This window comes from Lepisosteus platostomus, chromosome 5 (assembly GCF_059453375.1).
Source record: "Lepisosteus platostomus isolate fLepPlt1 chromosome 5, fLepPlt1.hap1, whole genome shotgun sequence".
Classification (NCBI taxonomy): domain Eukaryota; kingdom Metazoa; phylum Chordata; class Actinopteri; order Semionotiformes; family Lepisosteidae; genus Lepisosteus; species Lepisosteus platostomus.
Window position 1 is genome coordinate 21,305,749 of NC_142615.1, and position 11,223 is coordinate 21,316,971.

The 11,223-nt window shown below is 40.1% G+C and overlaps 3 non-coding genes across 3 annotated transcripts; all 3 read left to right on the forward strand.

The window, feature by feature from the left end:
• The first annotated feature begins 2,048 nt into the window (after positions 1–2,048).
• Positions 2,049–2,120, forward strand: trnaw-cca (transfer RNA tryptophan (anticodon CCA)). Its single transcript has one exon. It is a non-coding gene; the product is annotated as a tRNA-Trp (tRNA).
• A 1,525-nt stretch (positions 2,121–3,645) lies between these two features.
• trnan-guu (transfer RNA asparagine (anticodon GUU)) lies at positions 3,646–3,719 on the forward strand. The gene has a single exon. It is a non-coding gene; the product is annotated as a tRNA-Asn (tRNA).
• A 1,444-nt stretch (positions 3,720–5,163) lies between these two features.
• On the forward strand, positions 5,164–5,235 carry trnaw-cca (transfer RNA tryptophan (anticodon CCA)). Its single transcript has one exon. It is a non-coding gene; the product is annotated as a tRNA-Trp (tRNA).
• Positions 5,236–11,223: the final 5,988 nt, after the last annotated feature.

Below are 11,223 nucleotides of genomic sequence, written 5' to 3' on the forward strand. Positions count from 1 at the left end.
TCCTGCCAGCCAGCAGTATTTCTTCTGCACTGACCATGAATAACCAATAACTTTATTTCATCTTTCGCAGTCTGTAATCCACAGAAAATGAAGTGAATACTTGTATTAAGCTAAATCAAGCCGACGAAGATGCACTGCCATTGTTTTTCTCCACTTTTCGTTAAAAGGAGAAAAATCACTGACATTTTCTTGCGGTATTTCTTCTGTCCTGATTTGCAAGACTTATATTTTATCTTTCAGAAGTTGTATGAATTTCTTGAAGTTCAGAAACAACTTGTTCCACAAAGGAAATGAACACTTGGTTCAAAGTAAATCAAGACGTATGTATCTCTCGCTGCGTGTGCTCTTATCTGTCCATCTATCTACTTTTCTCTCACTCTGACAGTCTGTGCAGAGTTTCTGAAGGGGATGTAACACCACTTGGCAAACAGAAAAATTATCAGAGGCAGAATAAAAAATCATTATTCTCTTCTCAGTCAGATTCACAGCTCAGAGACAATCGGACAGAAGCTCCATACTTCTTTTTATCCGTCAATCCAGAACCAGAGGACATTCAGACAATCAGTGCTGTTACATGAATAATATCAGACAGAACAGCCTGGACTCAGGTCACATCTCCCCATTTTCTCCTTCCTCACAGCCACTTAGAGACAGAGCTCCTGGTTCTCCTCTCTGTGAACTGGGCTCAAGACTCACTGATCTGTCAGCTGTGGACTCTGTTCCAGGTCAGAAGCAAGAAGCTTCTATTAACCCTTTCCAGGACCTCCAGCCCTTCAGTATTACTTTCTTTACTGTATGTCAGTCTCCAAACATGTTTTATAAATGTTTTATAACACACGTGAGTGTGGAATTATCTTTTTATGTAATAAACACAAGTAGTAACACTTTGGTCAGTACACTGTATATTGATTATTAGTAGCCAATGGGCCGATGGTCGTGTCTACAGTAGTGACCAGTTGACCTGTCTGTAGCTCTCAGCAGTGGGACTCAGATCACACAGAAGAAGACCTGTCTGTGTGTGATTCCACACCAGCCCAGGGAATCACCAGCTCTCATATGTCTCTCACAGGTGTCTCACAGTCTTATAAATTTACAATTAGATGAATTATTGTAACAGGTAATCAGACTACCTATGGAACTGAGAGCAGGCTAGAAATAAAACCGGGATACACATTTTAACCTCCAGGATCAGGTTCCTGATCCTCCTGGCTTCTATACTCTGATGATTCATTTAAAACATTTAAAAGCACTTATTACAGGGACTTGTGCTCATTCTCTACTGTTCCACACGGGTACGCCTTGTAACACATTAATCTGCGAAGTAAACTATTTTTTTTCCTGTTTAATGAATTTCATTCCTTGGTTTGTCGCTCTCCTTTTACAACTGTTATGATTCGCTTCTCTTCACAGCCCGGTGTGTTCTTTTTTGGGGGGGATGTTATATCTGTAAGAAAATTCTGATTCTTTTTCTGGTTTTGATCCTGTTTTAAATATCTAGAAAACAGTCAATAAAGACTGTATCGATCAATTACCGTAGTGCGTTTAGTGTAAAAAATGTTCAAACCGAAATTAAACAATGATTATTCTTATTATTATTTAGGTAACTGTATCCTAGAGCTAAAAAAAATATATTCCAAGTTGATAAATGTATGTAAGGAACAGTTTACATGTATTTTTTCCAGTGTTTATAAATCATAAGTATGGTAACCACGGGGACAGGCGCCATGTCACTGTGCGCGTCTAGGTGTATCGCGTTCGTCACAAAGAGCGATGTGACATCATGGGTAGCAACAAATACTAATACTAGTGTATTCATATTAATATTAATGAGAGTACAACTGGTTGTTTTAATGCTAGTGTTCATGTGAGTATTAATGATGATAGCGCTATGATAGTTTTAGTTTTAATGTTCATATTCATGTTAATATTAAATATAATTATAGTATTACTGTTAGAGAATTAACAGTAGTAGTAGTAGTTTTAATACTACTGTTATTCTCGCATTACTGTTATTCTCTTTGGGGGAATTAAAAGCACACATGGTGAGTGACCTCGTGGTGCAACGGTAGCGCGTCTGACTCCAAATCAGAAGGTTGCATGTTCAAATCAGGTTGAGGTCAGTTGATGTGTTTGCAGGTGCTGCTGGTGCTGAACCTGGAAATTACACCATACAGTTGTGTTTTAGCTGTACACCACATAAGTAATCTGAACGAAATAACAGCGCAGTACAGAACTACCAGTCAGGAGCTTATGCAGCGAATCATCTTGAACACGGCAAGAGAAAAGGCATATTGCACATCTGCGAAACATCACGTCCGACTTTAGCGACAGTGACATCAGAGAATGGAAGTTTCAGACCGCTTTTCTGTTACAGGTTCAAGCAAACCTGAAAGTTAGGGAGTGTTTGGTCACTTTTGTATGAAAAAGTGTCAGAAGCCTGTAATTATAATTTGCCCTTTTTTAATTGTGGTTGAAATCCACTCCCATGTACCAAGACCTTACAGTATATTCATGTTTACTTAAATGACTAACTATTGGACTATTGGACATGCAGGAAAGAAAGGAACCCAGAACCAACGTTTGCTTTCAGGTGGGGTTCATTTACATAACGGACATCTATTTCTGAGGAGCCTGATTTGAATCACACAGCCCCGGTAGAAGTCGAATCGACAATCTTATAAACCGAAATCAGACGCGTTATCCATTAAACCACTAGCCCGTCACGTAAATTAATTGCACCATGGTGAGTTCAGTGCCGCTACTAGTAATACCCCACCCCAATCTTAAATTTCTAAGTGAGAAACGTGTTTTCTACATTTTTTTTTAGTTTTAAAAATCATCACTTTTAAGCAGACAAAGTCTTTATGTGTCGCTCTGAATTTCTAATTGATTTAGAATTCCAAGACAAAAGCGTTTCGTTCTACAACGGCATGAAATGATCATGTCTTTCACTCTACTTCTCTCTAGTAGTAAAGCAGATCTTGCTAGGTGAGCATTTGCTCCGGTAAATTAGATCGCTTTTTTATGTTAACTGACTTCTTCTAAACACAACATTTCCCGGTGCATGTTTTCTCCATGAAAAAAGACATTTTCCCTTACACAATTTCTCGTTTGTTTCATCAAAGTGTACAGAAAGAAGAAAGAAAGGAAAAGTGTCGTTAATGAACTCTGTCCTCCTTGGGAGATGTCAAGCGCATTGGACATGAAAAGTGCCCAATAAAAGCCATTTCTCTTCATTTCTCTTACGGTCAGGGCTCCTGTTCCGTGTAAAGGAGGCAGCTTGCTCAGCCGGCAGACTCAGGGCTTCGTGAACGCAGATGGCTCAGAGCGGTGTGTCCAAGCGGCTATAAAAGAGGAGAATTCTGCTGGCACCGTAGCTGAGTCAGTTTAAGTACCTGTCTCGTTAAATGGAGATCCTGGCTCCACATCCCAGCTGTGCCTTTCTTCCTGTCTATTTGTGCAGAAACTACCATGCATTTCCTTTCTGCAACAACTTGTTTTTCAAGAAATTCATACAGCTTGTGAAAAATGAAATGTAATTCTTGGCTATCAGAGCAGTAGGAATATTGCCAACTGGCAAGAAAATGCAAGCAATGTTTATTTTTTGACCGGAAAGGTGCGAATGGAGAAAAGCTTCTCTCATCAGTCTCTGTGGCGCAATCGGTGAGCACGTTCGGCTGTTAACTGAAAGGCTGGTGGTTCAAACCCACCCAGGGACGATCTTCTTATTATTGTCAATGTAAACACTGTCTCCGCTAAAGCCGAAACCTTAACCCTCTTTATATTTGCAGAAAATGCGAGTCTTTTGCCCGTGTCCAACAACAACACTTGAGACCGGGGAAGTCCAATAGTGATCAACACCGCAACTCCCCAGAAATCCATATTCACCCTTGGAAAAGTATCTTTGAATGGCTGGCGGGAGATATCATTTATACTCCTGTTGCGTCCTCTGCTAAAAGAGTTTAGAAATACAACGCAGATTTGTTTGAGAATTTGACAAGCACTGTTACAGTACGTTAGCACTGTGAAGTTGGATGTTGATATTTTGATATATTTACCTTAATTTTAACATAAATGTAAACATACATGCTGTACAATCTATGCTGTACAATCAAACACAGGTATATTTTGAGTCTCATGCTGATCGTCCTGTGGATCCAAAAGAAAATTTTAAAGCTGATACATTTTCGATTGGAATTTGCATCTAGCTACAACGTCCCTGGATAAGAGATTTTATTAGGTGCGTGCAATCGGTATCTTTTACTTTATGTATGGTAGTGGAAATAGTTTTAAAAATGTTTTCTAAAGAAGATTGTATTGCCAGGACCTGCCTTTAGCGCTCAGTAGCGATGACGCTGTTTACATAGATGGAGAAGAAATGTAAGATGAATTGATGATCTAAGCTAAAATAGCCCTAACACGCCTGCCTCCTGTAACAGTGTTTGTATTCATAGCAAGTAATATTTTTTTTCAAACCCGAACGTTGCTTTTGCATTAAGTGTTATGTAACCATTAGCGGTTTCGGTAGCTTCTGAAGACCGCACGTTTCCAAACTGAAGCCTATAAGAACATTATTCAAGACACACCATGGCCCAGAATCGTGCATCGGGACAAAGATTAACATCCATTGAAAGTACTCCCAAATAAAAGATTTGACCGAAAAATTAAAAGAGTAGGCAAGTATTAAAACAAAACCATAACTTCTTGACTTCCAATCTCTTTCCTGGTTCAGGCCATGTAAAATGACATATTCAGTGGACTCATGCAGAGGTTGTGAGTTTAAGCCTCACCTGGAGCAGCCTGGTTTTCTGTCTTGACAGGTAAACAGTGTTTTGTGTTATTTGCTAAATGGAGAGAGGATTCTGTGTTAATTGTGCTCCTCCTGGGAGAGGTCAAGATGAGAAGTTCACCAGGCTGGTGGTAAATATCCTGTCCAGGAATATCGGGGCTGTAGGGGGTCAGATCTATAGATGTAGTAAACACATTAGTGGAGACGGTGTGTCTGCTCTCCGTGAGAGAGCTGGGCGGGAAGAATAATCTGTGGTCTGGGAAGAAGAGACCCTCGTTGGAAGAGCGGCACTCCTCACAGGAGACAATGAAAACAATCTTTTTCAGGGACGCTGATTTTTCTCTTTGGGTGAATTAAAAGCACTTGTTGCACGTGACCTCGTGGCGCAACGGTAGCGCGTCTGACTCCAGATCAGAAGGTTGCGTGTTCAAATCACATCGAGGTCAGCTGATGTGTTTGCAGGTGCTGCTGGTGCCAAACCCGGAATTTACACCATGTAGTTGGGTTTTAGCTGTACACCACCTAGGTAATCCGAATGAAATAACAGAACAGTACAGAACACCCAGTCAGGAGCTTATGCAGCATTTCATCTTGAACACGACAAGAGAAAAGGCACACTGCACATCCGCGAAACATCACGTCCGACTTTAGAGACAGTGACATCAGAGAATGGAAGTTTCAAACCGCTTTTCTGTTACAGGTTCAAGCAAACCTGAAAGTTAGGGAGTGTTTGTTCACTTTTGTATGAAAAAGTGTCCGAAGCCTGTAATTATAATTTGCCCTTCTTTTAATTGTGGTTGAAATCCACTCCCATGTACCAAGACCTTACAGTATATTCATGTTTACTTAAATGACTAACTATTGGACTATTGGACATTAGTTGGTGTTTTTTTTTGTAACGATTTGCTATTTCATGCAGGAAAGAAAGGAACCCAGACCCAACGTTTGCTTTCAGGTGGGGTTCATTTACATAACAGACATCTATTTCTGAGGAGCCTGAATTGAATCACACAGCCCCGGTAGAAGTCGAATCGACTATCTTATAAACCGAAATCAGACGCGTTATCCATTAAACCACTAGCCCGTCACGTAAATTAATTGCACCATGGTGAGTTCAGTGCCGCTACCAGTAATACCCCACCCCCATCTTAAATTTCTAAGTGAGAAACGTGTTTTCTACATTTTTTTTTAGTTTTAAAAAATCATCATTTTTAAGCAGACAAAGCCTTTATGTGTCGCTCTGAATTTCTAATTGATTTAGAATTCCAAGACAAAAGCGTTTCGTTCCACAGCGGCGTGAAATGATCACGTCTTTCACTCTACTTCTCTCTTGTAGTAAAGCAGATCTTGCTAGGTGAGCATTTGCTCCGGTAAATTAGGTCACTTTTCATGTTAACTCACTTCTTCTAAACACAACATTTCCTTGTGCATGTTTTCTCCATGAAAAAAAGACATTTTCCCTTACATGATTTCTCGTTTTGTTTCATCAAAGAGTACAGAAAGAAGAAAGAAAGGAAAAGTGTGGTAAATGAACTCTGCCGCCCTTGGGAGATTGGACATGAAAAGTGCCCAATAAAAGCCATTTCTCTTCGTTTCTCTTACAGTCGGGGCTCCTGTTCCGTGTAAAGGAGGCAGCTTTGCTCAGCCAGCAGACTCAGGGCTTACTGAACGCAGATGTCTCAGAGCGGTGTGTCCAAGTGGCAGTAAAAGAAGAGAGTTCTGCCGGTGTCGTGGCTTAGATGGTTAAAGCGCCTCTTTAGTAAACAGGAGATCCTGGGTTTAAATCCCAGTGGTGCCTTTCTTCCTGTCTTCTTGCATCGTTTATTGTTATAGACAACATGCTTCTGCATTAAGTTTAATGGAGGTGTTTATTTCGTTTTTGGCACAACTTGTTTTTCAAGAACTCCACACATTGCGAAAGCTAAAATGCTTGTCTTTGTTATCAGTTCAAAAGAATTACTGCCAGCTGGCAAGAAAATGACAACGATTTTTTTTTTACTTTAGCCAAAAATCTGTGAATGTGGAAAAATATGACATGTGTCAGTTTCTATGGCACACTCAGTCAGGGTGTGCTTCAGTTAAACACAACGTTCGTAGATCAAACGCACCCAGAGACACACTTCGAATTAATCCGATCTAAACATTACCTTCTCTAAATGTGATTGAGTTTCTTTGCACGTCCTTAGCCATCTTGATGTTTGCAGAGATTTTCAACTTTTGACACGAGTCAAACTACAAGTAAATAGTTGAGTACCTATGTCAATATCACCGGGAATGTGAATATAAATGTAAACATCAATATTTCTGCTGTCTCCTGAGAAACACAAGTATAGAGTCAAAACACAATAAATAATGCTAGAAAATTATTCAGTTAACACCCAGATGTGACAAAACACATTTAAGACTTACATCCCCTTTAAATATGTATTTCCTTAATATCAGTTCTCTTCCCTCCCCAGGATACCTGCAAATTCACTATATCATATTAAAAGCTGTGTGTAAGTCTTACGTGTGTTCTGTCACATCTGGGTGTTAAATTAATAGATGTGTTGTGTTATTTAATATGATTTGACTCCACGCTTGTGTTTCTCGGGAGAAAGCAGAAATATTGGGGATTTGCGGCTACAGAAAATAATGTGAACTTTACAGGCAAAAGTTAGGTTACGTTAAAGAAACAAAAACTTATTGTCACCCTTTTCAACTTGATTATTTAAGACATTTGTTCGGAATAGTATATCTTCTCGTGTCTGTGGCTGTTATCCTACAATAACGGTGGTGAAATAGCAGGAATGTGCGGAAAGAATCGGAGATAGAACAGAAGACTCATCTAGTCGATAGTAAGGTTGTGTAGGACCGCACACACTTCGATGTCAGTGTTGAGTAGTGTGGTTTAAAAGCTTCTTCACGAACCAGGAAGGAGTAGAAATCTAAAGTCTTCTGATCCGTAATCAGACACGTTATCCATTGTGCCATTGGCGTTTGTATTGCATTCCTATACAGCACCACATTGAGTTCAGAGCCGCTACTAGTAATACATCGCCCCGGTCAAAAGTTTCTTCAATTAGATTCATGTGTTTTGTACGTGTGTCTAATTACTACGTCTTTCATTATGTCTGGTTTAAAATAATGTATCTTAAAAACAGAGAAAGGGTTTATGAGTCTCCCTGAAATTCACACACGAAGAATAAAAAATATCGCGTTTAAAAAGAATACAGAGATGCCGGCGATAGAAAACTTAAGTGCGCGCTATCACTGAACTAAACTCCCGATCGATAAGTTTGCCGGCGGCTTTTTAATTGTGTTAGGAAGAGCAAATAGTCCACAGTGTACATTTTAAAGGTCCAAGCAAAACAATCAGACGTGAGGATTATTCAGAACAGGAGCCTCTACTTCTTTGTATACTGAGCTTTCGGGTGAACGTCAAAGTGAAAGACAAATTCGCAATTCACTTTTTGATTAAGGAACAAGAAAACACCATCCTTCAAACTGGATTCAGACCAGGGACATAAGACATACTCACTGCTTTTTCTACAGTTTTAAGAGCTAGCAACTGAGCTATCGAGAAGTCTAAAATAAACGTTTTGTCACACGCGTAGCCCAATGTAGTGTAGTGTTCCTCTTTATTTAAATCCCAGTTCGACATCAAAATACTCCCATAGTCTCGTTTAGTAGAAGAAATGGACCAGGCTTCTACTCTATAAACGTCAATAGTTCTTATAAAACATTTGAAGGGATATCAGTCCAGGTGGAAATTGACACTTTTTCTTTATGATTTGGTTTTGATTTTGAATCGTTATATTATTAAGTTTGTGCTTTCTCTGTTTTTATCATATTGTGAACTTATTTTTTAAACAAATGCTTACAAAGGCAAACAGGGCACACAGTACAAGCTACTGTGCACTTTTGGGAGTATACGAGGTTCGATATAAAATCGCAAAAATGTAAAAGGAGAAAATAACCCAGACTGCGTGTAAAGTCCTCCTTGAGGTATGCTTTCAAAATAGCTGCACTAGGCACTTGGACACAGATAAACATAGGTATTTAAAATTCATGAATATGAATGGTCAATTGCTTACAGTTGGGTTTTTACGTTTCGTATTTAGCGATTTGTGTATAAATCTTTTAACAATTCATTAAAATGCTAACAATATGTAAAATAAAAACAACAGCAACGTTAAATGGCGGGGAGACGGGCAGTTTTTTTTTTTTACAATCAGATTCCAATCTCTAATGCTGTGTTTGAGAGCTTTATGTGAGAGCTTACTGTACATAACTTTCCTTTTCTCACATTTTCTGAAAACTATTCCAAAGGGGCACCTGCCACGGACGTCCAAAGGGACTAACCATGGGGAGTAGGAGAGCGGAAAAAGACCCATATGCGTAGCGGCGAGACGGGAAAAAGGCCCGGGCTCATTAGTGCAAAGAGTTCAGGAATGCCGTATAGAAACCTATGCCCTCAGGGAGCGGACGTAGGGCGCCCTGGTGCTAGGCGGGTCTGAGGACATCCAAACGTCAATGCTGAGCAACGACAGAGTGCAAGACCCGGAAATATATAGCCCAAGGGAAAGAGAGGGACAGGAAGGACAGCAGACTGGAAACTAGGGACAGGACAGAGAAGGAGCGCCCTCTGGCTGCAGAGGGCGTGACAGTACCCCTCCTTCATGCCAAGCACCCTGTCAAGATGTGAGTCGCTCTTGAATCAGAGCTGGGTGACACGGGCTTCTGTTCTGATATGGTTGTACGAGAAGCAGGAGGAATTGCGTCACTCGTATTGCTTCATGAGCTGAATCAGGAGTGAGACATTTCGTGTGTTTGTGCATATGTCAACGCCTGACCTACATCGTAAAACTAAATTAAAAACTAACATTAAGTTGTCAGAGACATTCATTTATATACAAACAAGAGACAGACAAAGTAAAAATTCTTCATTAACTTGTCCTACACTGATCAGACTATTTGAAATTGTCTGATTCAGCCTGTGCAGTTCGTGCTAATTAGAACAACGCCAGTACTGAACCCTCATCACCGAACAGACTATTTAGCACAAGTTCAGCTGCTCGCCAGCTTTGTTACGCACAGTTTTGCATTGCTATTGAGCTCAGAGCAGGAGCTGATCTTCAGACAGTACCGTGTTAAGTAGTCTGCAGCTTCGTGCAAAACAGTTTGACAGTTCATTGCAATTTACCCAACGTGTTTTCTATAGCTTTCAGCAGCAGTTAATTTACATAAAGAAAATCTACTACTGAGGACCCTGACTGGTTTAAAAGCAACATGAGTCAGACAGGAGTCGAACCTACAATCTTCTGATCAAAAGTCAGATGCATTATACATTACACCACTGGCCCTAATCTTATGGTGCTCAACAGCACCATAGTGACCTCAGTGCCACTACTAGTAATGCATCACCCCCATCCAAAATTTCTAAGTAAAAAAAAACTTTTTCTATACTTGTCTGTTTAAAAATATGATATCTTTAAAAAAGACAAAGGGTTTGTGTGTCACGCAAAAGTTTTGATTCATTTAGAATGCAAAGTAAAACCATTTTCTTCCAAGAAATCATAAATTTGTCTCATCCTGCATACTATAATCCTCTCTTGTAGTAGTAAAGCATTTTGAATTCAACTGAACAATATATTAAAGGAACAAGTAATAGGTTTATTCCATGCTGAAAAGAGAAAAGAGAAAACAAACCTGAAGAAGTTTTCATAGCTGAAACGTGTTTTCTCTCTTCTCTTTTCAGCATGGATTAAACCTACAATATTACTTGTTTCTTTGCAGATATGCATGCTGAAGTAGCTATCCACCTGAATATATTAAACGTTTCATCTATACGATTAACATAATGTTCTCCTGAATAACTACTCAAAAGAAGCCACAGCTCAGGTGTTAGAGAGATTTGAAATCAGATCGATGGATTTAGAGTCCAGACTGCGAACCGACAGCTGACACAGGTCTTTTACAGAACCGTTTTGATTTTTTCTACTTTGTACCCGTAACATCATTGTCCTGCTCACAGCCGAGCCCGACATACGGTACCATCTGGTTTCTGTCGCTGGGCGCTCACCCTATGGTCCATGTGGGTCCTAATGCCCCAGTATAATGACGGGGACACTAAACTGTAAACAGGTGCCGTCCGTCGGCTGAGAAGTAAAACTGAGGTCTGAACTCTCTCTGGCCTTTACAAATCCCAGGTCGTCTCTTGAAAGAGTAGGGGTGTAACCCCAGCATCCTGGCCCAATTTTCCAATGGCCCTTACCAGTCATGGCCTCCTAATAATCCCCATCTATGAACTGGCTTCATTACTCTGCTCTCCTCCCCACTGATTATTGATGTGTGGTGAGCATTTTGGTACAGTATGGCTGCCGTTGCATCCGTTGGGGTGGGATTCCCCATTACCTGTAAAGCGCTTTGAGTGGAGTGTCCAGAAAAGCGCT